The following is a 25,392-nucleotide window of genomic DNA, read 5'->3' as shown; positions in this document are numbered from 1 at the left end:
CAGCTCCAGAGAGGCGCCGGTGCCTGGTCTGTGCGGGGTCACATGGCTGAACCGAGGGACTGCGAGCGCCGAACACCGTCAGGAGTCGTGATTCCTCCATGGATAATTCATGAGCATAATAAGGAGCCACATTTGTTAAAGAAGCTGGTGCTTATGAATGATGCACTTACCGCTCTGCTCTGGTTCTCAGAGCGCTTCTCCCAGCTGCTGGAACATTATCCACATTATACATTCAACAGGATTTGTTCCAGCCGTTTTCCAAGGAGAGTTTTTACTGTTCCCTGTTAGCTTGGGCTCCCCAGGAAGCAAGGCTGATGCGTGGGAGCACTGTTTATTTGGAGCCACACTTCCATACCTGCCTCTCCAGCACCTCTCAGAGCTGCTGAACTTGGTGAGCATCTTCATCAGAATTCAATAGATGGAGAAGTGAAAATTGCCCAGAGAAGCTGTGGCTGCCCCATCCCTGGAAGTGTCCAAGGCCAGGCTGGGTGGAGCTCTGATCAACCTGGTCCAGTGGGAGGTGTCCCTGTCCACGGCAGGGGGCTGGAACTGCGGGTGATCTTTAATGTCCCTTCTGACCCAAACCATTCTGCAATTCTGTGAACGTTTTTGGAAGTTTAATGAAAGCAAGCAAAGGGGAGCAGCAAGGAAAAGAAAGATTACAGGCTGACTGCAACTCCTCAGGGAATCCAGAGAGAAATGAACTCTTGTGAGACCTTTGCCTGCAAGCAAGGTGAGCCTCAACCCCGTGAGGCACAAAAGAATTCACACTCAAGAGGCATCCTTATCAGGAGCCTTGTCTGCTGCTACCATACCTACCTTAGGGAGTTTTAAAATTTATTTTAAAGTTGTTATTTTAAAGGAATAAGTACCTTGTGGTGCAGCATCAGAAGAAAAACACAGTGAGAGGCACCATTAGCAGGTGGAGCCGAGCAGAAACGCTGCCTCCCATTGTGATGCTGTGCGGGGCTGAGCAAGCCAGAAAGAAAATATTAAACAGAAACAGGCTGTGATATTGGCTGACAGCCTCAGCACAGGCCCGGGGGTTTGGAAATCCAGGATCAAATCATGTCTGCGATAACAACTCCTTTTATTGCCCGCACGGACTTGGGGGTTTGGCTACCTTAGTTAAAAGGAGTGGGGATGATGGAAGCTGTCTCACAGGATCGTTCCTGTCCAGCAATATGAAATCACTTGATGTGCTCAGAGGTTGAAAGCACCCCACAGTGAAATAAAAGGCACCAGCCATCACTCCTGTAGGCATTCTACGCTTCTCCCTACCTTTGACAGCTGCCACGCTACGGCAGAGATTGTTCTGCTCAGCCCCAGCTTCAGAATCCAAATTTAGAACGTGTCCTATGACAGGAATCATTTACATGACAAAATCTGCCTTTCTCCTGATTCCTCTAATTAAGTCCTGCCTCCCTCGCAGCTCTCACGCTGGTGGAGCGTTGCAGGGAAGGCGCCGTGGGAAAAGCAGCGTGTCTGTCTGCAGGATGCTCTCCCGAGCCCACCAGGGCGTAGCTGCTGCTGCACATCCATCTGTGGGATGCTCTCCTGAGCCCAACAGGATCTAGTTCAGGGCTGAGTATCTCAGGGTCAGCCCACACAGCCAGAAAAAGGGCTGAGGGCTCCTCATACTCCTGCACTGGCTGCAATCCCACCATCAAGCTGCAGATGTGGCAGGAGAAGGCTTCCCTTGGAAGAATTTTTAGGGCAGATTTGGATGTTTTTGTAAAGCCTGCTGTGGGTGCCTGATTAAGAACGGATGTTGGCAAATTTTTGGCATCACCTGGGTCTCCACTGAGTACCCGTGGAGGAAAGATCCACCGTGGTCAACGGCAGTTTCTGTCCTCCAAAGGATGTGCTGAGCTGCTAACGTGCCTGGCAGCTTTGAATCAAAGCTCCATGGCCACACAAATAGGAGGGTTTTAGGAAATCCCACATATCCTTCAACCTATTCTAGAAAATAAGAAAAGGTCCTTTCTTACTCATCCTGGGGTCACTGAGGATGTCTGAGCTACTTGCAGTAGAGTACAGTTTCAAAGACTTCCTCCTTGAATAACTGCTGTCTTCCCTACTGGGAAGATCTCAAGTGCACCCGGCAAAGGAGCTTCTTCCTCCCAGGGGAGGGATGTGCGTGGAGCCTTCGTGGCACTCCCCACCTCTGCAGCCCTCAGGAGGGTCAAACCTCCCTTCAGATCTGCCAAGATCCCTCAGCTGAGGCACCCAGAGAGCTGAGGCTCTCCCAAAGCTGGCTGGGCGTTGCTCGGTGTCCGCACGGCATCGCTGAGTTGGTGGCACAGATCAGAGGGCTCAAGGTGCCACCCAGGCTCGGGGCACAGGGACAGGGTGGCCACAGTCAGTGAAACACAAAGGAAGGAAGGGCGGCACTGGCAGCTCCAAGTGCTGCAGCTCATCTGGCTCCCAAAAGCCTCCCTGGGATGGGTCAGTGTTTGTTCTCCACTGGTGGCACTCGGCCATCCCTGCGAGCTCTGGGCGGGATTTGGTGTCGCCGATATTTCTCCAGACAAGGGCACGTAGGCAGCTGGAGCAACAGCAGCAGGAAGCTCCTGGAACCACAAGAGCATTTGCCAGTGATGCCAGTGGAGAAGCTCTTCCCACGGAGCAGCTCTTCCTCCTGCCTCCACGTGTCAGGACGGATCATTGCAGAGGAGTCACAGGCGCCGTGCCCTCAAACCCAGCGCCCGCTCCAGGAGTGACGCTCTCGTGCTCCTCTTGAGGACAGTGTGCTCCTCGCTGTCACCCAGCCAGGTGGTGACCTGAGTCCTTTGCCCTCCCCTTCATCCATCCCTCCATCAAATTCCAGCTGAGAGCCATGCAGTACTGCCATGGGAGAGAGCACACGGGATGTGCTGGCCACCAGCAGCACCAGGGACTCCGCCATTATTGGGAAAAGCCCTTGAACCTCCTTTCCATGAACCTGCAAAGCCCCCAGCAGCACCTTCTGATGCTGCCAGCAGCTCTTCCCTGCCTTTCCTCCACAGTTCAGCACTTGGGGCAGGTGCCTGAGCTTCCATGGACACAAAATTCCTGCCACAGGAGACCTGTTATCCCAAACAGGAGCACATCAATTCCACACCCTCTCCCTCTGCAGGAGAAGGGATCATTTCACTCAGTTATTCCAGCCAGATTCCACCAAAGCAATCACAATTCAGGGTCTGTGTCCGATGCCAGCCACATAATGCTCTTAATCTTGGTGATTGTAGTTTATTAAGGATCTTGGAAACTGGGAAAATGGCTTTCAGAGGAATAAAAAAAAATAAATTCCCAAATTCCAAATCAGGGAGGAAATTCCCTCAGAGGATCATGGCTGAAAACAAACATGTTTTTGTGCTTCCAGAAAATCAGCAAGACTAACAGTGCCATTGTTTGTGTAAGGGGGATTTCCACATTTCAGGGAACAGCTTGGAAGCCAACACAGCAGCTGCACTCAGGAGAGCAGGAATTGTGAACCAGCACCAGGAAAAATCACAGCAGGTTAAAAATCATGGCATTTTTTTTAAATGACCATCCAGATTTAGGCTGTGTTTTGGTTTTTCTTTCCTTTCTGTGCCTGCTTTCCAAACCTTTAGGGGGCATATTTTCCTGCTTCCCTCATAGCACGAGGAGCACAAATACACCAGACTATTTTTGCCCCTCATAAAAGCTCCTTGTCACAGAACCATGTGACTCCGGCCACCCTTGCGTCACCAATGGCAGGAAATATCACAAGATTTATAATAAAATTACATGAGTCAGCAGCGCTGAAACCGACCATGAGAAACAAGAATGCCATCCAGAGGGAGGGAAAAAAAAAGGATTTCTAAAATCCACGCTGGGCTGTGCATTAGGACAACCCACACTTGGTACCTAGGATTCCTTTCCAGATGAAGAACCCCATGGACACCCCCTCTGTACCACCCTGGAAGGGCCAGGAGACAGCAGCAGGATGATTCCACTTGCAGTGGTGAGACCAAAAAGGGACAGAGCGTGGTGGGAAAGGAGAGAGCCATGAGAAGAGCAGGAGGGGAAAGACAGGAGGTGAGGGAGAGAGCCTGAAGGAGCCAGAAATTTTTGTCTTGTCTTGATGGCCCTGATGATGAGAAAGTCACTGAGGGGCTGGAGCGTGTCCAGAGAAGGGAATGGAGCTGGGGAAGGGGCTGGAGCAGCAGGAGTGGATGAGGGAGCTGGGAAGGGGCTCAGCCTGGAGAAAAGGAGGCTCAGGGGGGACCCTGTGGCTCTGCACAAGTCCCTGCCAGGAGGGGACAGGCAGGGTGGTCTTTGCTCCCGGGGAACAGGGACAGGAGGAGAGGAAACAGCCTCAGATTGAACCAAGAGAGGTGTAGGTTGGATAGTATGAAAAATGTTTTCACTGAAACAGCTGTCCAGCACTGGAGCAGGGCTGTGGTGGAACCACCATTTCTGGAAGTGTTCAAAAGACTGTTTGCACTTGAGGACATGGTTTAGTGGTAAACACAGCAGTGCTGGGTTCATGATTGGGTTTCATTAGCCAAGAGGTCTTTTCCAGCCTAGATGATTGCATGATTTGATGATCTTAAGGACGTTTTCCAGCCTGAACGACTCTTTGGTTCCATGGGGATGGATGCTATCACCACAAACACTGTAGGGAGATATCCCAGCCTCAGCTGATTGCCCTGATAGCGTTTGGAGATTACCATATCCCTTGGCTGGGCTGCCTGCCAGGAAAACATGACTGAGAAGGCGATAAGAAGGGTGCTTTACGGGGAAGGCGATGGCGTCATGCTGACAGGGGTGTTACCTCATCCCCTCTGAGTAAGCACCGTGTGACCACCCTGAAACTGGAGCAGGGGAGGTGACACAGGGACCCTGCAGAGCGAGGGCAGGGTCACCTTACTCCTGCCACCACGGGTGGACCTGTGACAAATATTTGGTGGGACGGGGCAGGCGCTTGGGATGTGCTTCTGGAACATTTGTTCTGCCTTGGTGCCCACTGGGTGTAATGAGAGTGGTTGTTCCTGTGGGTGAAGGAGTGTGGCTCTTCTTGGGTCTGCCCTACATGGGGATGCAAGGTCCTCTTGGGGCATGGGAAAGGAGAAACCACTGCTCAATTTTAGTACTTTTTGTCACAGATGAAAATCTCAGCAGAAAAGACTCCAGGCATGTTCGTGGTGAGACAGCCTCACCAAGAAAAGATGAGCAAATGAAAGTTGGGAAGACCCTGGCTTAAAAATATCCCTGCAACCTGCAATGATCCCCCTTGTGTGGGTGAGTCCTGATGGCCCTTAATTGAGCTATTTTTTGCACTGAGCTGCTGCTTCATTTAGTGCTCAGGATGTGCTGTGCTCAGTTAATGAGCAGCTAATCAGTGTTGTTCTTCGGCTGCTCCAGGCTGAACCCCGCAGAGCTGATGGACCTGGCAGCGCTGATGGAACAGGGATACTCCTGCTCTGTCTCCAGGTGCAGGGAAGGCATCTGGTGGGCTTTGAGTGTGCTGGGATTTCAGCGGCTGTCACTGAACGCCGGCCAATGGCCATTTTTGAAGATGGTGGAATCCAAAGAACAATCCATCCCACTCCACAGCTGAAATCCACAGATATTTTCTTAAAAGGGAGAAACCTCTTACTCTTCCCTACTCCTGGTCTGAGAAATGGCTGCCTGGTTTTGGCTGAAGGCTGAGCATTAGTGCAAAACATTCAGCACAGAAAACTTCTGCCCGAATGTTCCAGAGTTCGGAGTGTTAAAAGCAAGGTAATACATCTTCTAGTGGGAAGCTCTGGGTGATTTACTAACCCATCCTGGAGTGCTACCTAGAAGTTAAAAATCATATGTCGCCATCACTCAGTGGAATTAACTGCTCCAGAGAGCAGCTTAGCTCAGCTGAGTGCCAGGCAGGAAGAGGAACAATTTGAAAGATCCAATTTCCAGATTAGACTCAGCCATGTTTTGCTTGTTCTTCCCCAAAAAAATCTTTTAAACAAACAAGCCATCAAAGATACCAGAAAATCCATTTAGTTTCCTTAGGGTTTCTGAAGAGTGGAGGAGACAAAAAACAATTATGGGACTAACAACAAATGGTAATCTCAGCTTGATGAGATGAAGGACAACGAGGAAATACTGAAATCAGAAATATCCATGATAAGCACAGAAACAAACATCTTGTGTCTTTCCACACCTCTTGCAAGCCCACCAGTGCAGGGTCTCTGTTTGGAGGGAGAAACTTCCATAAATGTTTTAACTAAGGAAAACACAACTGAACAAAAACGACACCTGAGGTGTTATAGATCGCCTGAATAAAGCCATTTTAGAGGGTACCAGAGCTCTAAAACCTGATAATAAAAACAATCATTTTTGTGTACTTCCCAGCACATCAGATGTGGCCCCTGAGAGTCCTGCAAGGTCTGCAATCCCCTTCCTCCCCATGTGATGTGGAAATGCAGGACCGACATCACTGCGACAGAGAGGATGCCTTGGCCAAATTGCGAGCTGGCAGCAGAACATCTGCCAACAAAGCCATCTTCTGGGTGACTCCCCACTGCCCAGGGTTCCACTGTGCCAGAGGCAGAAAACAAAGCCCTGAAGGATATTCAAGATCTATAAGAAGTATTTGGAGCAAAATACTGAGACTGAGACCTTGAGATTTGGCTTGCACAGAGCTCTCTGGTGAGCCAGGGCAGGACTGCTCATGGACGTCCTGATTTGTGCTCCATATCCACAGATTTTGAGCTGACCATTGTCATAATAAATGAGAGAAGGTAATTCCCCAAGGAATGAAAAGCTTTTGCAGGGATTAACTTTGTACTATCCTGTGAACTCAACAGGAATGTGGTACCCTTTAAATGGATGCCAGGCTCTGACACATTAAAAGACCTGGACATGTTTGTAGGACAAATAGAACCATTTACATGAAAGGGCAGGTTTCATGGGTGACTGTGGAGTGTCTCACTGAAGCACCTTTATAACTCACAAGAAACAAAGATCATAACATTTCAAATGCCAATTGAAGCGGCAGGGGCTGATTTGCTTAATTTTAAGGTTGGCATCAAAAGTGACAGACCGGCCTCCAGGTGCAGCTGCGTCTCTCCTTAGCAGGTGACTGAAGGGAGCAAGGCTGATGAGAGTAGCAGAAGGCTCCTGTTTGCCCCCAAAATCAGGGAAGATGAGTGTTGTCCCTTTCCCTGGAGTCTGGCACAGTCCTGCTGGGACAAGGAAGGACAATCCTTCCTCACTGCGCAAAGGAAAGGGTCCAGCCCTCGGGCTGCAGCGGATGGCGCCCAACCGTGTCACCGCCAGCTCCCGCGCCAGGCTTGGTCCCCGCTGTCCCTGCCAAAACCCAGCCACTGCTGACTTGCAAAGACTGCCCAGAACGATCCTGTTTTGTTGCCAGTCACTCATGTCTGGACACTGAACCTTGTCCTGGACTAGCTGCAAAGACAGGGCAGGAGTAAAGTCCTCCCCTGCTCCGTGTGACTCCATCGCCTTGGGATCTCACCAAGGAATGGCCTTCACGTGACCACAAGGGAAGAGGCCACGAGGGACAGGGAGCAGTGACTCCACAGTGGAGCAGGAGCCTGGGAAACTGGGATCCCCCTCTGCTGTGCCATTGGCTGGAGAGGAGCTGACACATCACTCCAGAGTTGATACTGGCAATAGAATGACCTTTGGCCAACCTTGGGTCCCACCGGTTCGTCAGCTCAACACCTGGAACCTGTGCCTGGACACTTTGAGGCAAAAGCTGATGGATTTGGTACCTGCTTCTCCTGGATGAAGACCAAAGCTCAAAGCCTGGCAGTGGATCAAGTCACGCAGAACATCCAAGTGAAGAGCTGCTCTGTTGAGGGAAGGAGGAAGGATGTCTTTATCTCTGGGCAGGTGCTTGCTGGAGGTGCTGGAGAGCAATGCCCTTGATGGCCTTGCTGAGGGGGGCACGGGCTCACACAAGCTGTAAATTGGCATCAAATCCAGCAGTTGTAGACCTGCTATACATCACTGAGAGGAAGATGCTTCCCAAGTGACTCACAGGAGATCCAGGTATTTCATATAAGTTGCCAGCAGTGTTTTTCTGCAGTGCTGGAGTGTGGTTGGTTCATTGTGTGGAGTGGAGCACATTTCAGGATTTTGGAATATGGCAGGGTTGTGTAGGTGTTGGAGAAAGGATTCACATCCTAGCCCATGTGATATCAACTCACACTGCAGACAGCACCTGAAAATTCTCCGCTGAAATCTGGCCAGAACAGACCCAGCTCAGTCAAGAAATGGTGCTCCACATGGTGGCATCTCTCTCAAGCTGGCCACAGTCAGCGCCATTCTCTGCATCCTAAGGGATGTGCCAAGCTTTTGGCCAATTTTTGGGAAAGGACACTGTATCCCACCCAGTGGTGAAGCCATCCCACCCTGCAAGCTGTGGTTAAGGCTTTTGGTCTCTCTTTGCCTCAATTTTCCATGTACAAAACAGGTCTGGGTATTTTCCTATCCCTGCAGAGCTGCATGAGGGTGAGTATATTAAAAACTTGGCTGTTGTTCAGGTTCTGGAGTACTGGGAGTGACTTAGATGGATGGTTTAAAGCCAATTAAAGCAAAATCTTTGCTCTGACCATAGAGAGAGGGAAGATATGTCAGGTCACCCAGCCCTCATCCCTGCCAGTGTAGAGTTGTTCTATTTATTTTCTGATCTTCAGCCTTGTCCAAGTGTACATGCTGGAGGCAACTTACTGTATTTCCACCAGGAGAAAATTCAGCATTTAACCTAAACCCTCCCTCTGTTAATTTCACCCCTGTATTCCCATTTATTCCCTTGGCAATCCATCGTAAAGCTTGTTTCCAAGCTAATAACAGGAGTCACAGCAGCCACGAGATAATGTCACGTTAAAGGGATGAGTCTGTTTGGCCTGGGAGCATCATCTGGGTGAATTAAGTGCTCCCAGGTGCCTGAGATGATGCAGAATGGATTCCCTGCAACAGGTGCCCTCCTTGTTCACGCCTCTCTGGCACAAATGTAGGGTTTTCATCCATCATCAGAAAGGCCAGTCTCCTCCAGGTCGTGCTTGAAGGTGGAAAAAAGTGTGATAGATGTATGCAAAGGGTAAATGTTTGTTGAAACACTCACTGCCCTGAAGCCCATGGCAAAAACACGGTGCTGACTTCTCAAAGTCCAGCCCTCACCTCATCCCTTGGGCATAAATCGCTCTCAACCCCGATCTGTTTATTTTCATTTGCTTCCTTGTCTCATTTTTACTCTGGCTGTACAGACACAAACCCATTTGTATTTCACGTCCTTACAAGTGGTGTTTTATTCAAAGCTTTCAGAAGGTGTTTTTTGTCTGTGGTGTCCCCAGGGGGCAGCTGGGATGATGCTGTTCCAGCACCACGAGCTGCTGAGGGCTTGGCTGCATCACTTTTGTGCAGAAGATCCTTCACTTACACTTTAATTACAGGCATTTCGGACCAATGGTTGAAAACAAATAGGGTATTTTGGTAAGTTTTCACTCTTATAAAATTAAGAAGCTCCTCAGCACCACCCTAGGAAAGGATTAGCTCAAGATGCACAAGAAAATATGCACAGGCAAAACTTTTTGTTGCAGGGAACTTGAAACTAGAAACTTTTCTCCAAGCCCCCTGTGCACGTTCATGGAATCGTTGAATCCCAGAATGGTTTGGGTTGGAAGAGACCTTAAAGACCCTCTAGTTCCAATCCCCTGTCATGAGCAAGGACACCTTCCACTATCCCAGGTTGCTCCAAACTCCATCCAACCTGGCCTTGGACGCTTCCAGGGATGGGGCAGCCACAGCTTCTCTGGGCTTACTCAGTTACTACGTTATTTAAGCCCTGGGTAGGACTGTGACCAAAATGACCAAATCACTGCAGTCTACAGCTGTTGGAGGTCTTTGATCACAGCACAGGGGCACAGGAGCAGAGGTGGGGGCAAGATTTGAGCCTGTGGGATATGGCTGCTCCATGCTGTAGGCTGGATTCTCCTGTGTACCACTGATGATGTTGAGGAGGTGCATTTGCTCTGAGGATTCTTGGTGTGAGGAGCCTTATTCTGTCCACATGGATACCTTTTAACCATGCTTTTATTTGTAAACATCAATCAGTCATGGGATTGTTTTATTTTAATCTAAATCTTTTTCATGCCCTCTTTGTGCAGCCTGGGGAATGCTGACCCTCTGATTACCAGAAGGCATTATTTTGAGTCACTCTCCATCAGCAGGGCTTTTGAGAGAAATCCATGGCAGCCTTCAACCACTAGAGTGGAAATAATTTTTAAAAACAATGACTTGTCACCGTTTTCTTTGAACTCCCTGATGACTCCATCCATTTGTCTCTATTCAACCCACCCAATTCCTCACATCTTGAGAGGTGCTTCCAGCAGCTCTGGTGACAGCAGCAGGTCCAGCTCCTGGCAGTGACAGCATCCAGGGTTGCAGGAGGACCTCTTTGAGTTGGCTTTTCTAACAGTGCCAGTGCAGGGGATGCATTTGGGGCAGCCCAGCTCAGACATTCATTGCCAGGTTGCACATTTAGCTGTGAAATCCAAGAGGGTGGTAAAACACTGGTACGGGCTGCCCAGAGAGGTGACTCCACCTCTGGAAATACTCAAGGCCAGGCTGGGTGGGGCTCTGAGCTCTGATCTAGTTGAAGATGTCCCTGCTCATTCAACCTGACCTTGGATATTTCCAGGGATGGGGCATCCACGACCTCTCTGGGCAACCTGTGCCAATATTTCACCACTCTCATTGTAAAAAAATTCTTCCTTACGACTTACCTGAACCAACCCTCCTCCAGTTTAAAAGCATCAGCCCTCATGCCAGGAATTTTCTGTGCATCCCACTGTTTCCAGCCTGTCCCACAGGTCTTGGTGGCCACCGGGACAGTGGCCTGGCAAAGCAGAGTCAGTTTACGTGTGCAAAACGAGTGTGTGATTAATTAAGGCTTTCAAAGCATGTTAAGGACCATAAAAATTTCCAAAAGCAGTCAATTTAATATTTGCATGACATCCTTTCCCATTTCTCTTTTTCTCAGTTTCTCAGGATGTTTCTCCAGTGTAGCTGTTCAGGTGGTAACTCAGCTGGCCCAGGCTGAATCCAGTTGGGAAGGAAATAAAAGCCCATCCAAAAACGAAGTCCTGAGATCTCTAACAAAGTCCCTCAGCACTGCACCTGCCCCATGCCACACACACCCGTTCTGTGCTGTCTATAAGCTGCAGCTTTTTGTTTTCTGGACTGTAAAAGACCATGGGGAGAGAAGAACTTTTCCTCTCTTTTGCTCAGCATTGACACAGGGGTGCTCTAACAGGGATTTTGGGTACCCCCAAGCCAGCACCCTCAAGGAGCAGGAAGGTGATGGTTTTCCTGTCCTCATTTTCAGGATGGTTTGGAGCAGGACCCAAATTTACCACGGTATTTCTCTTCTTTGGGCGCAGTGGTAACAATGAGAGCATTGGAAGTAGGCTGATGCTTCCCAGTGATTAATTAGTGTTTTTTGAGGTCTGACCATCCCCTGTCCCTTCTCATCAGCGCTGGGTGGTGAAGGAAGGGCTGTTGTGTTTCATTTGCAAACAACTGTGCTTCACCCCAGAGAGGGGCTGAAAGGGCTGCAGAAGGGCTGCTGACTGCTGGAGGGAGCTGCGATGTGCCTGAATATCCACGGCCACTGTCCCAGCTTCCCCTCACTCATCCTGGGCCAAATCTGGGGCAAACGCCAGGTCACAACCAAGCCTCAGCCGCTGCTTTGCCCCTCTGCCCCTGTCAGCACTTACTGCTTTTAGCAACTCCCCATCCTCTGCCTTCTGCATCCCCACCAGCCCCGCTCCTTGCAGCGAGGGCTTTTATTTTCCAGCCTAACCTTTGTCTCGTTGAGCCAGTGACTCATCTCACTCATTAGCTGAACTTTGAATATCTCTTTATCCGCTGGATCCCTTTCAAGCTCGTTCCCTGGCAGCGGAAGCGCCTGCTCGCCTTCGCTCCGCTCTGGATTGCAGGGGAACCGCCTGCCTCGCTCTTGCAGCGGCATCTGCCTCCCCGGCAAGGCAGGAGAACAAACCCAGGCTGGGGCAGGGATGGACTCCAGCCCTTCCCACGGCCTGGGGGTTAATCGCAAGGACACAGCCCTCAGCGTTTAGGAAGCCACCTCGGTTTTTGGCTGGCACCCGCCGTTCCTCCCCCCGCGGTGTCGATGCTGCAGTTTGCAGAGCGCCAGGGATGCTCTGCAGCCGCTCCCGGGGCCAGCTGTGCTCAGCGCCAGAGCCAGCAGAGCCGACCGGAGCTGCCCCAAGGGCTGCTGTCCCTGTGATCCCCCCCAGACGATCCAAACCCTTCCTCAGTGCCCCCCCTTGCTCCGTGCACAGTGAGAGCAAAGGTGGCCACGGGGCAAGCAGAGGAAATTTCGGCTCTTGCGACTGAGCAATCCCCTGGGAAGAGCAGGGGAGGGGATGGGTCCGGTGTGATAGGGCGTGGATGACTCAACGGGGTTTGGAGAGCTTGGAGAGATGTAGGTGACCTCAAATCACTGCTCCCGACGTGCTCCCGCTGCCTCAGCCTTGAGGAGCCTCTCGCCTGATTAAAGAAGAGCACGGAGAGTGCTTGATTAAAGGGAGAAACCCCTTCCCTGTTGCTCCCTGGAAAGTGAACAGGAGGTGACTTTCTGTCGTGGAGAAGACCAGCAGCCTCCTCTGCGTGTCTGCTCCCTTTCACCCGGCTCATTTTCCCACTGAAAATTCAATTTTTAATTTTTTTTTTTCCTGGTTAGCAGCTCTAATCGCCTTCCCAAATTGCCGGGCACATGACCGAGGGCACCTCCGTCGGCATCTCCGCTCTCCCGCTCCTGTTTATGTGCTGCTCCCTGGTAATTTGTGTCTCTCCGAGCCGGGGAGCTGGAGAGCCCTTCCCCGCGAGGAGCTGATGATTCACAGAAAAGGGAATCAATAAAGGATGACTAAGGCAGCCCTACATCGGGATAGTGATTAGAGGCTGCCTCCGCAGCTTTGTCCAGAGTGGCAATTTGCAGATTGTCTTTACAATTTTTGTCTTGCGGGGTCTCCATCAGGCTCCCGGCAGCACTTTTTATTTATTCATTTATTTTTGACTCTGGTGTTTCACAAGGATTTGCTGCCTTGAGCTTTCTGGGGGTGAGAAGTTGTGCCAACCTACGAATTTCTCAGTGAGAACAGTAACTCAGGCTGCCCTAAACCAGCCCAAACAGAGAGATGGGTGCTATTAATCACTGCCCTGGGGCCTCTTGGGGATTGCTTGCCCACGAAAGCACTTTGGGACAGAAGAGTTCTTGAGAGCTTTTGATTTATGAACTCTCCACCCACTGCAGAGAACGCACAGACACGATAAGTGCACACTGGACAGGAAACTAATTACATACTATCAGCTGCTCAACATCCACAAGAAGGTAAAATAATGCTCAGCCATGAGACAGAGGATCTTTTACCCCTTTGCAGCCCAGCTGCCAAGAGTACACACAGGTACTCCAGGGTCTGGAGATCGGCTCTTGTTCCATGTTATTCCACCAATTCACTGTGTGCTGAAGCCTTCTAGGAGCAGCACAGGGCTGCTTCTCATGGAAGGTGTCCCTGCCCACGGCAGGGGGGTTGGAAGTAGGTGATCTTTAAGGTGCTTTCAAACTCAAACCATTCTGGGATTCTGTGGATGCAGGGATGTGCCAGCCTCACTCTTAAAGTACCCAGGAACGTTTCTCCAGCAGCCGTGCTGTCCAAGCAGGGCCTGGGGAGGGTTTTATTTGCAAGGTTATTCTGTGCCAGATCAGTTCCCCATCTGAGGTCGTCGTGCAGCCCCATGGCAGGGAGGAGAGGGATTTGGGGGCTCTGGGGCTGTTAAATACAGAATGGCAGCCTTGGTGACAGGTAATGTGAGGATGCTGGGGAAAACTGGCTGGTGCAGGAGACAACAGGGAGAAGTCTTGTGAGGAGGGGCTGCTTGAAGACCCTCCAAAGGGCGAACTCCTGGAAGGGGAGGGGCAGAGATGGCACTCATTGCCTGATAGCATTTCATTGGCATCCAGGCTCCAGCAATGACACAGGGAGCAGAGGCCCTGTGTTGGAGCAGTCCTCAAAGCCTGCCGAGGTGATGACAGGGAAGAGGAAGGCCAGGAAGGAAGAGGCATTTCCCCACACCCATGCCAGGAGGATGCAGCACATAATTCCTGGCACAGGGATGGCAGTTTCCACAGCAGTCCCCAAGGCTCAGCCTGACCTCCCTCACCACAGGGAGTTAAAACACCTCTGTGATCTTCCTGCTCGAAATTCCCATTAACTTTGAAGTGCCTAATGGGAGAAAGTGCTCTGGAATGGACAAGCATCTGTCCTGGGACATGCCTGGGCTTAGACACTGGATTTAAGTTCTGGCTCATCCCATCCCCAGTCCAGCATGGTCCCATCTATCCAAAAGAGCTGCTTCAACATCCCAAAAGTGCATATTTCTCCCCACAGCCCTTCAAAGGTGCTCAAATTTCTCCATCAGCTCATCCTCACACTTGTTGCTGCCAGCATAATTTTCATTGCCTCCATCCAAGTGCTTGGGGCCACCTCCAGGGGGCAAGCCAGGATGCCCAAAGTGGCTATAGGGAGTCTGTGGAGGTGACTTTGGTCTGTCCTGGAGCAATGAGGTGTCCACCAGGCAGACCCCAGGTGTCCCTGCTCCGCTCAGCCCACTGGAGCCCCTGGCTCCCTGGGTGAAAGCATCTCTCTACCCGAGCAGCTCCCACTGGGTGAATAAGGAAGCAAAGGAGGTACCAGCAGTGCTGAAGCACGTGGCTGATGGAGATCTGCTTACTCCCTGGCCTCAATCCCCCCACTCCCTCCTGTCCTCCTTCTAGTTTCACGGATGATGTCCCAAGAAAAAGGGAAATAAAAGCCAAATCCCAGCCAGGTGTCACAGGTGTGGGAGCACAGCTGTGCCCAGTGTTCCCCTTCCTGAGTGGGGAAACACTTTGGGTTAGAACCCCTGCTCCTGGCTCTGCATTGTGCAGGGGATTTTGATGCCATGGATCCCACCAGGAATGGTGGTGCCACGGGTAAGGGTCTCACTGGGGATGGTGAGAGTTCCACAGTGGAGGGGACAGTGATGAGTCCTGCTGGGGACCCCCAGCTCTGTCAATGCTGCTTCCTGCTTGGGTGCAGGTCCTTCTCTCAGCCTGCCAGCAAGGCTCCTGCTCCTGGTCGGTTCCCAAAAGCCAGTCAGATGACAGGGTTATTTACTAAGGCTGGCAGGAAGGAAAAGCCATAAATTCCCCAGATATAACGGCTGAGTCAGAGAACGAGGTGCCCGTGGCCAGTTCCAGCATGGCTCAGGAGAGCAGAGTGGAGGGAGGGGACAGGGTCAGCTGTGCTTTGTGTTGTCTCTGCTGGCTGGGAGGGACAAGGAGGTACCAGAGAACAGGTCCTACCAGCTTCTGGTAATCCCAGAGCTGCTTTCCCTGGGAAGGCCACCCTGCTTCCTGTGCTTGGAGGCAGAAATTTTCTTTGGTCCCCTGCCCTGCTCGAGGATCATGGCTTGGTTGGAGGGCCTTGCTGACAGCCTGCCCTCCCACCCTCGGGATTGCTGCTTCTCTGGCAGGAAAGCCAAAGGTTCAGCCTTTGGGGATGAAGACCATATATTATCTTTTGCAAGCCTCCCCCCTGCCCCTGGCTATTTTTTTTAAAAGAAAATAATTCCTAAAATTAGCCCTGACGTGCTGCAAACATAAAATCCACAAATTTCATTAAGAAAAATAAAGAAGGGAAAAAACCCCACACCATAAGGAGGCATTTGGATCCATTCACATGCATTTCTTTTCCCTCTTTTTGTTTGGTTGTTTGGGAGCAAATTATCCAGCGGCTTCAAACAGTCTCAAAGCAAACTGGATAAATATTGTCTCTCCAGAAAGTTTTACCCCACACTTCCTGCTCCTGCCCTGCGCAGGGTACAGCCTCCACAGCTGACCCAAGCAGACCCCAGCCCTGGTAATTTTTCTCATGGTCCCCTCATTAGTCACTCTACCCATTATTTCTCTTCAAGTTTCTTCCTCCTCCACCTCAGGGGCACTCAAGAATTCCAGTGGGTGATGATAGAGTTTGCAACCCCTACCTCCTGTTTAAAGTTTTATTAAAGCTCTGGAATTGCAAAATGCACCTCCTGAGGACCAGATCCTACCACACCCGCAGACCTGAGGGTGTCAATGTTTTATGTCCCTCCCTTCTTCAGACCTGCTGCTGCTGACGTGCTGCTGCTGTTTGAGACCACGGTGCTGCAGCCCCAAGGACAACTGCTCATGCTCTGACCAGGGCATCTGCCACAGGCAGAGACAGCCAGGAGAGAGAATAAGGTTTTGGGACCGTAGAAAATGTAGGTGAAAACCACTTCTCCTGCAATCCTCACCTCTTCCCTCTCTCCCTCCCCAGAAGGTTCTGAGAAGATTGACAGATGAAGGAGTCTCCTTCCCATAGTGACTCCTGGTTCCCTTGCTGAGGGTAACACTTTCTCTGATTCCCTTCCACCACTGAGCTTGTTCTGTGAGAAAAGACAAAAAAGCCATGAAATCCTCCCCAGGAACATCCTCCGTCATTCTAGCCTGCTTAGAGAGGACACAGATGCTACCAGGTCCCTGTCCCCTGCTGCTCCCTGTCTCCTGATGGCCCAGAGAGCTCGGCTCAGTGCTCCAGGGACCTGGATCAGGCCACTCCAGCGACTCACGGCTGTTGCTCAAGGCCTCACGGATGGAAAGGTCTTGAGCAACAGCCGTGAATCACCCAAATAGTGCAAAGAGGAGGCAGCCAGAGGAACATGAGGCCAGCACAGACCTCGAGGCAGCTGGGGGGACCAGTTAAAGCAACGCTGTGTCAAAGCACTGCAGGAGAAGCAGGGTGGGACACACATTTGAAGGCACAGTGCTCATCATCATCATCATCATCATCATCATCATCCTTTCCAGCAGTGTTCATTGCAGATGGGGAAAGGAGAATGAACCTGGAGAAGGCGGCTGTGTGTGCTGGGCTGCTTTGTTTGCTCCAGAAATGTCTCTCTAAATATCAGCCCAGGGTTGGGTCTGCAGCAAGACCTGGGAAATATGCCCATAAGTAAATTGGGAGGGTTAAAAAGAGACACTGAGTGGGCTAAGTGGTGAGTAATGGAGATGTCACTCAGCGAGAGGAGATGTTTCAGCGTGTTCAACACCACTTGATATTGGATGGAAATTTCCAGGTGTTTGCAAGAAAACCAACAACTCCTTGTTATTTACCAAACTGCTTCAAATTTACCATCCTCTGTGTATCTCATTTTATGCATTGCCCTTCCAGATCATTAGCAAAGATGTTAATGAAGCTTGATCTTTAGCCCTCACTCTTGTTCTGTCCTGGTAACTAGGCCTTGGTCTGTGTAGCCCCACTCCTGTTCAGGATTACTGACTGCATCCCAATGTGTTTTCAGTTTGTATAAACCACATTTCAGACCAAGGCTTTTTTTCCCTAATTTTTGTATTTCCTAAGACAAAGAAGCAAAATACGTTAGTCAAAATAAAAACACATGCTCATAAAAGGCTGCACTGCTTTCATCCTTTGGCCATGCCGTTCCCTAACAGCATTTCTCTTTGCACCAAAAAAAGCTGGAAAAGAAGAAAACTGGCTGTTTTCTGTGCCCATCATCCCTTGAGTCTGACTGTTGTCTCATGGTAATTTTATTCAGCATCTGGCTTCTGCAAATTTTCTCCCCATTGACACTATTGTGTGGACAGAATCAAGCTCTAAATATTTCATCATGATTTTTTAGAGAATATTTGTTCTGCTACTTTTATAGGCTGGTGATTGCCAGAATTATATTCTCCCCTTCTTTGTTTTAAATCACCACCTCGTTTCCTTTCTTCTGCCTCTCAGGATCACATTGTCCAAGGATTTTAAAATGCAACCACCCAAGGATCAATATGTTCATTAAAGAAACCTGTTGTTAGCAACTGAGAATGAATGCTGAATGTCTGCAACCCACACAGATTGGTTTCTTAAATATAAAGTTTCTCAAGAACGCCTTTTTCCTCTTTCTCCCTGCACTCAGAGAACAGCATTTTAAGGATGATTCAGAATATTGGCCCTTTCGGCTTGTCAATAATGTCTTTTTCTTCCTCACTTACCTTCCTACTTCCTTTTTGGGTGTAAATCCCCTCTTAATCCTTCAGTGAAGACCAACCTGTTTTGCTGCCTGGCTCACTGTCCTCCTCCCAGCAATTCTTAGCTGTCTCAAAAGGCTCCCACGTGGTTATATCCCTATATTTTCCATCCACGGGCAGATGTCCACCCTACAGAGGACTGTGCCAGCTGGAAACCTCACTGTGCCCTGGCTAATTGTTACCATCCCCAGCAGCACAGGACAGTCTGCACCACGGTGTCTGTGCAAGTATCATTCTGACCCCAAATCTGCCTCAACAGTGATGCTGCTCTGTGCTGAAAGGGCTGGAGCAGCTGGAGGTGGGGAGGAGAGGCTGGAGGAGGAGCATGTCCAGTGACATGGGAGTGCACATCTGTCCAGGGCTGAATCTGGGAGTGGATCTGGGAGTGCACATCTGTCCAGGGCTCCCCATCCCTGAGGAGCCTCTTGAGACTCAGCCTTGGACAACTTTTATGTTTGACAAACTCTTGGACTTCAGCCCTAGGTAGAGCCTTCCTTGGGATTTCCAGCCTTCTCCCTCACCTCTGGCTTTTACTGTCCCTTCAAGCAGAGACTTAAACCTCCCCAAATCCCTGTTTTATTTTTTCTTTCTTTATGCAATCCTCATGGCGGCCCATCTGAACTCCTTTCACAAGCTGTTTCCAAGGTTTCCCATCCATTTCCAGTCTGGAAGAAGCAGGGTTAGGAAGGTTTTCCAAAGTGTAACTCATCACATGAGTGCATACTTTGGATCCTTGCATTGGATCCTTACTTTGGGGTGAGCAGCTGAGTTGGAGAGAAGCAGGGACTGGGTGGAGGATTGGCTGGAAAAATGTAATAGCAAAGTGCAGCCTCAAAGCAGCAAGACAGAGCAATCCAGTAGTTTTTGGAAGGTTGGGGTGGTCCTTCAGCCTTACAAGAGGAGCCAATGAGCCATGGCAAAGCATCCAAGGAAGATTCAAGGCAACTCAAGCTCAGGGCAGGCAGCTGTAACCAGCTGTGACAGCTCTGGTGTCTCCTGCACTTGTGCTGCCTCCAGGCTCTGCCCCATCATGCCAGGAATTGGTCCTTGCTGGCAGCTTCCTCACCTTGGGCTGCCAGGAGCATGGGGCCCTGAGGAGAGACACTGGCAAGGGCTGTTCCCAAAATAGCAGAGAGGCTCCTGGCTTTGGGTAAAACATCCCCGGTGCTGGTCTTGGTGGGGGGACATGTTTTGTGCCAGTGTTTCTGCACTCATCACCCAGGGCTTCTGTGGAAGAGGAAAGGATGAGAGTTCCAACTGCAGAAGCATTTTGAGGGATGCCTATCTCTGCCTGAAATACCGCCCCTGCTACACAGAAAGCACAAAAAATGGGAAAAAAAAATCCCACTCCAATCACTGTGATGATTAAACTGAGATTTCAGTATCAGATTTCAGCCCTGCCATGGGGAATAATTGCTAAGTCACACGGACTTGGTGGTCATCGCCTCACTGGGCCAACAGGAGCAGTGATGTCAGCCTGCAGACTGCATTTCCCTATGGACTGGCTCTCTCCAGGTTGTTCTCCTTCCCCAGAGCCCGGCTGTTGATGGATTTCACTGAAAGTGACTCAGTACCCGGGTGTGATTCTGGCTGCGTGCACCAAGCAGATCCCAGCCCGCGGCGTCCACGAGTTAACGCAAAGCCCTTGAAGGTCTCACTAATTTATCTGCTTATTGTGAGGTTGGAGGAGACCAGCAGTGAGGGAAGGTCTCAGGTTTACGGGATCCTGGGGCTGGCAGGGACCAGCCTGGAGGTTCACTCACCAGAAGCCACCCTCATGAGGAATCGCCAGGAATCGCCCAGGGAAGGATCTCTACAGCCTTTTTCTCCTGAACAGAGGAGTCATTTCCCCATGGGAGTACCCCAGACACCCCCAAATACCTCATTCCTTCTCCTTACACCCTCAGCCATGGCAGGGATGCTCTATTACCTATCAAATCACAGTGACTTGTCTTTTCTCTCCCAACTCCATGACAATGGTTGGTCTTTACAGGGCATTTTTCCTACCTTAACCCCATGCCAAGGAGTGCTGTTTGTAGAAGGAAACTTGAGCAGAAAGACAAAGAAAATGCATGTTTCAGACCTAGATCTCTCACAAGATGCAGTGCCTCTTGACCTTCTCCCTTGCCAGCCTGCCAGGGCCAAAATCACTAGGAAACAGGGATTTTTGGGCAGAATTTAAGGGGAAGGAGGGTAAGTTTAGATTACAAATTAGGAAGAAATTCTTTACTATAAGGGTGGTGAGGCCCCGGCACAAACTGCCTGGAGAAGGTGTGGATGCCCCATCTCTGGAAGTGTTCAAGGCCAGGCTGGACAGAGCTTGGAGGAACGTGGGATAGTGGAAGGTGTCCCTGACCATGGCAGGGGTATGGAGCAAGATGATCTTTAAGGTCCCTTCCAACCCAGACCATTTATGATTCTGTGAGAGCTTTCCCCAAAAGTGCAGTAAATCCTCATCCTACCTCCAAAGTCTTTCCTGCTGCCCTGTGCAAGCTGGTGTCTCTTTGTGAGTCAGAAATGCTGACACCTTGTCACTGAGCAGCGTGAGGGTGCAGGAAGGAGAATATTGCTTAGCAGCACTAAATCAAACCCCACTCCTATTATTGCTGGATTTCTGAACCTGCTTCTCCTTTGCCCACTTTGTCAACTTATTCACAGTTGCTGTTTATGCGGGAATTATTTAGCAGCAAAAGCTTTTCTAGTGGTATTTTGACATCCACCTCTTCTCCAAGAGGTTGCATCTGAGATGCAGATGTGCCAGCTCCAGCTGGCTGCCTGCTGCCCTGGAATTATTGGAGGAGGTTCAGATGGAGCAGCGTTGATCTGTAGAGCCCTAGGGCCCAGTGTACCCCACCTGTATTACCCAGGCTGGAACAACACAATTATTTGTACTGAAATCAGCAGTAAAGTTTTCATCCACTCTCACTACGCTGAATCAAGACCCTTGGATGGCGCCGAGCCGAAACATGATTAATGGTTTTCCAAGTGCAAGCCAAAAGTGGGTGGAAAATACATCTTGGAAACCAGCTTGGTAGCACTTTGATGCCTTCTGAAGCCTTACCAGGATGTGAAAATGTACCTGGCATTTTGCAGCTGTAAATATGGGCTTCACAGCCACATACGGCACTTCCAGCTGCACAGATGCTACTTATTTTTGTGTTCTCCTGGAACAAAACCTTGCTTTATTTTTCTCACTTCCAAAACAAACTTCCTTTTCTGCGCTCCCACAGAGAATCACCACCAGGAAGAAAAGCTGTGCAGAGTTCTCTATCCAGCAGATTGCCTCTCTGTTCCCTCCACCCCGAGAACCTGAAAGCAGAGCTGGGCTACTGTTTACAGAAATCTGAAGTGAATTCAAAGATGTCTTGTTTCTAAATCCATCCATTTCTGATTGAAAGAAGCTGAGCTAGTCACATTCGAGGAGCTCATTAAAATGTAAACAGCATTGCTTTTAATTGCCAGCGCTAAAAATTGTCATTATTTATTTTAAATGTCGAGGTGCATAAGAATATGTGTTTAATTGCAAAAAGAAGGAGGAGGTGAATTTCAAATGCACTTTGGAGATGCTGCAGCTTGAGCTCTGGCTGGGTGTTTCCATGAGGAATTGCAGTCAGCTGTTTCACCCTGCAATTCCTTCCATGCAGACATACTTTTCATACAATTTTTTTTTCTCTTTTAATACATCTGTTTGTTTGGCCTTTCTTTTTCAAAACCCTATTTCTCACCTTCTGCAAGTTTTCATTCTTGAAGAAATCTGGAAATCAGTCCAAGGCTTCCAGATCAGTCATTACTGGATGTTTTTCTGCTCACGCTGGTAAATGGTTCGAATGTGTGTAATTAGTTAAAGATGTGAAGTGCCGACTGAGTGCTAAGAATGCACTTATGTTACATAAGTGCAATGTATGGCAGACACAGTGTGCCATGAAAGCCATGGCACTGTTCTGCACTGAGCCAGCACCTTTCCCCCAGGTTGGCAGAGCTCCTCGCTGTTGCTGCCGAAGGTTGTCAGCACTCGACAAATTAGCAAATTGTTTTAATACACATTTACAGCTGAGAAAACTGAGGCACAGAACAGTGAAGTGCCTCAACAGCAAAGCCAGGCATCCCAAATTCCACTGCTAGTTCCAGTTAGGGGTGACACTCCATAACGCCTGGCTGCACGGATGCTGCCCACACTGTTGGCAAAACCCTGGGGTCACAGCCCAGGGATCAGCTGGGAGCAGAGGAGAAGGATGTTTTGGATGGGATCTGGAGATGCTGCAGCCCACTGGAGTTAGGGGAAAGGCCCACAGAGATGGTGCACAGCCACAGGGATGGGTTCTAGGTGTGCTGACACGAACAGTTTGAGTCCTCAGAAAGGCTCCCATCCTACTGAAGGATGGAGACCCCATCTCTTCCCTTTCCACAGTCAAGTTCTTCTGAAAAAGATCAATTTCCTTGGAAAGTGGCAGGGTTCTGCTTCCCACAATGCATTTTTGTAGGGCTTGCTACACTGAGGAGGGAGAGGAAGAGCAGCTTCATCTCCTGCTGCCCAGCTCATGAAATTTCCCATCTCCTGCCCATCTCATGGATACATGATGCACTCACTGACTCAAGGACTTTTTCCCTGTGAAACCCAAGCAGCCTTGTGGTGAGTATGGACAGCTGGGACATAGCTGAGCCACAACAGGCCACTGCTCTGTGCCTCAAGTCACCAGCCAGGAGCTGGGACATGCCACATCCACGGGATGCAGACCCAGACATGTTGTCCCTGGAGGGCCTTGGACAGGATATGCATCATCCTTGCTGCCTGGCACCTCGGCTCCGTCCTTCTTCAGCAGCATCACTATGTTTCCCCCACTTCCTCCTCCTTGCAGCCTCTCCCTCCTTCTCCAAAGTGTTTTTCTTCAATTGCTTTTATAACTGTGCTCTCTTTGGATTTGCAGTGTCCTCTGGAAAATCTGATTTCACACCATATTTGTATGTTTAACAAAAATAATTCCAAACACCAAAAACAAGCCGTGCCCTGACTGGCGTTACGTAGCGTTTGTGATAATTGGATTCTCAGAAAGCCAAGCACTTTCTGGGTTTTAATGAGATTCAGACTTTAATTACTGCGGCCCTTTCCCAGGCATGCAGTGGAAGCAGGGAGGAAAATGACCATAATCAGGACTTGGGCATGTTGCAAGAGACAGCCTTGATGGATCGTGTTTTGGTTCCTTAATGAGGGACCATTCTTGCCACACAGTTGGAAAGCCACTTTCTCTTGCAGTGTGGCCTATATTTACACCCCGTAGGATTTTGGCCACAAACCACTGCTGCAGCCTCTCTGAAGACGCTTCTTCCCGGATGGAAAACCAGCAGAGATGGCTTCTGGCCCTGCAGGAGAAGAGAGGGAGACAAGGAAATGGTGGTGACTGGCACATGGTTTTGCTGAGTTCTGCATGCACCACAGGAAGGACATGGACTTGTTGGAGCAAGTCCAGAGGAGGAACACTAAGCTGATTAGAGGGATGAAGGTCTTCTCCCATGAGGAAAGGCTGAGAGGGTTGGGATTGTTCAGCCTGGAAAAGAGAAGGCTTTGGGGTCCGCTAATTGTGTCCTTCCAGTACCTGAAGGAGCCAATGAGAAAGATGGAGAGAGACTGTTTACAACGACCTGGAGTGACAGGGCAAGAGGGTGTGGATTCAAATTGTCAGGGAGTGGATTTAAATTGGATATTAGAAATAAATTCTTTCCTGTGAAGGTAGGGAGGCTCTAGCACAGGTTGCCCAGAGTAAATGTGGCCACCCAGTTGCTGGAAGTGTTCAAGGCCAGGCTGGATGGAGCTGTAAGCAACCTGGGATAGTGGAAGGTGTCCCTGTCCACAGCAGCAGGGTTGGAACTAGATGATCTTTAAGGTCCCTTCCAACACAAGCCATTCTATGATTCCATGATTAGTTCTATGATTTTTGTTGATGATGATGATGATGCTAGCACAGAGTGGTCCTTGGGAAGAGTCCAGGATTCCTGCAGGACCAGCACCAGCTTCCTGCAAGCCCCTAGCACAGCTCTTTGCCTCCTGCACAGCACAGATCCCAGGCAACTCCTGCCCGTAAGGCTGGGATGAGTCACTCGCTGGCTTTCTCGCTTCCCGCCTCCATCCTGCAGGATGCGGTGTTTTGTCGAGTCTTATCTGCACTGAGGTTGGAGGAAGCAGATGAATGCAGTGGTTTCATGTCTGCAGAGCGCCGGCCTCAGCGGAGGGGTGGGATCTTTAACAGAAACACGCAAACTTTATCTGTGAGGAATCAAAGTTACACATTGGCCATCCGAGAGGACCTTCAGATTGCAATGTTCAGCCTGCATGAGGATGTTCAGATGCAAGCCAAGAGAAATTAATTAATTAATTATAAATAAATAAATAAATAAATAAATAAATAAATAATGTTAGATGCCACATCAAACTTTTCAGTGATGAGTTGATTTATTGCCTTACGGTGTTCCCACACCCACTAATTTTACAAAATGATAAGAAATCTCTCCATTTCTGCGTTCTCAATAGCCCTACTCCTTAACTTTTGTTATCCCATCATCCTTTCAACAGCCCTGCTTCAGAGATTGATGTCACCCCCTGCCTTCCCCCTCGCTGCATTCAGGACTGAAGTCAAAATTGCCAGGTAAAAATTTCCAAGATTGCTCTTCTTTCCGTTTCCTTTTCCAAGTCCCCAGCTATCTGCCTGGTTTTCCATCACTTCTAAAAGGTCACTCTCTCAGCAGTCTGGAGTACACATTGTCCTTGCTTACCACACACAAGCATATTCTTGGAATTACCTTCTTTTTAACCACTCACTGCTTCCGCATTCAGCCACACACTCTGGATGCCCACGCAGCCGTGACTGCTGCTCGCTGGCAGCAGAGGAAGCCGAGGTCTAAGAGGGCAGCAGCAGTGGGTGGCTTGAATGACTCTTGACATGAGGTGCTTCAGCACCCACAACGGGCAGGTTTGGCACCTCCATTCTGCCCAGCTGGGATCTTCACCATCGCATGGGACAGGGCAGCACTGAAGGACACACGTAGGAGCTGGGGAGGAGCTCGGTGGGGCTGGTGCTGTGAGGGGAAAGCTTTGCCCAGGGCTCAGAGCATGCCTGGGAGTGTGGTTTTTGTGGCCATCCCCTCCAGCACTACTGAGGCAATGTGACAGAGCAGGGGCACATCTGCCAGTCCTTGTCCTCCAGAGGCAGACCCGTGTCTCTGGTACTTCTTGATCCTCAATCCCCCCTAACTGCTCT

The 25,392-nt window shown here is 49.9% G+C and overlaps 1 long non-coding RNA gene across 2 annotated transcripts; it reads left to right on the top strand.

Moving 5' to 3' along the window:
* The first annotated feature begins 3,779 nt into the window (after positions 1 to 3,779).
* On the top strand, positions 3,780 to 6,030 carry LOC119708258. 2 transcript variants are annotated; one of them, XR_005259009.1, is made up of 3 exons: positions 3,780 to 3,970; positions 5,115 to 5,250; positions 5,374 to 6,030. It is a non-coding gene; the product is annotated as an uncharacterized LOC119708258 (long non-coding RNA). The 2 variants fall into 2 exon arrangements; XR_005259008.1 differs by having other exon boundaries at positions 3,780 to 4,044.
* Positions 6,031 to 25,392: the final 19,362 nt, after the last annotated feature.

The sequence above is a fragment of the Motacilla alba genome, chromosome 1A (assembly GCF_015832195.1).
Source record: "Motacilla alba alba isolate MOTALB_02 chromosome 1A, Motacilla_alba_V1.0_pri, whole genome shotgun sequence".
NCBI lineage: Eukaryota > Metazoa > Chordata > Aves > Passeriformes > Motacillidae > Motacilla > Motacilla alba.
The sequence above is the reverse complement of the archived record's forward strand: the minus strand, read 5'-3'. Positions and strand labels throughout refer to the sequence as shown.